Source organism: Populus euphratica, unplaced genomic scaffold (genome assembly GCF_000495115.2).
Source record: "Populus euphratica unplaced genomic scaffold, PopEup_1.0 scaffold1019.1, whole genome shotgun sequence".
NCBI lineage: Eukaryota > Viridiplantae > Streptophyta > Magnoliopsida > Malpighiales > Salicaceae > Populus > Populus euphratica.
In genome coordinates this window covers 4,217-5,440 of record NW_011500876.1, presented here as the reverse complement: position 1 = coordinate 5,440, position 1,224 = coordinate 4,217, and positions in this window count along the sequence as shown.

The following is a 1,224-nucleotide window of genomic DNA, read 5'->3' as shown; positions in this document are numbered from 1 at the left end:
CCTATATATATATATATATATATATATATATATAATCGTGGGTGTTTAGATTAGGTTATACATGCCTTAATATTTTTTTAAAATTCTAAAATTAATCATATAAAAATACAATAATTTTAAAAAAAAATTAAAATTTATAGAACTCAAACAGATAACTTTTTAAAAATAAATTTAATATTTAATTAGTGGAGTTATACTTTAGAATTAAGAATAAACTAAACTATATTGTTGTGCCTAGTCATGGATACTCAAGTTGTAAATATTGTGAGTTGAATTGGTTAATTATTTTGAGGATTGACTGCAAGTTTTTGGTTTTGTAGATGAATTGACCTTCTTGAGATGCAAATTTGCCAAGCAGTAAAAGCCTTCAATCCTAATTAGAGTAAGATCGAAAACGAATGATGGGCATTCAAGTGAAGGCATGAGAAGCGCAAAAGAGACAACTGAAAATCTGTAATTTTATTAAAGTAAATTGAGTGGCCTAACAAATATACTGTGAAATCTTAATTTAAAGTTCTTCTTAGTAGACTTTAAAAAAAAATTAAGAAAATTGTAGTTACATTATATTAAAAAAAAAACATTAAAACAGAACATGCATATTTTCACAAAACCATCGTGGATACCAATGTTTATCCTAACGATGACTTTTTTATTTCTCATTTCAATTCTCGAGTTTTATTTCTTTGCCATTCCATCATTACACTTAATTTTTGGATCCATTCATGCATCTCAATTTACTTTTATTTACATCCTTTCGAATATTTGAGGTATTTGCAAATATTTCATTAATAAATTAAACATTAATTTCACAAAATAGATTTTTTTTGTTGGAAACCAAATTAAAAAAACAAGGGTTTAATTTTTTTATAAAAAAAAACCATTCTAATTTTTGTTTTTTAAAAGATGCGAAAAACTTTAGTTTGGTTTCTAAAGTCTCAATTTATCTGTATTATTTGGTCCATGTTGTTTTTAGACTTTATGTTTAGGTCCTAAAGTTTATTTTATTTGTGGGCGTTGTTGAGGTGTTTTTAGGTGAAAATAAATTAAAAGTTAACTTTTTAGATCTCAAACTTTAACCCTTATTTTTCAATTACTTATTTTTCCATCATGAAAATGATCAAAAATAAATTGGTGAATGACATATTATTTGTCTAAGAAAATAATGCATCATTTATGTTATTTTAAAAAAATAACTAGGTGTATCAACCTGGCTTCTAGATCTAT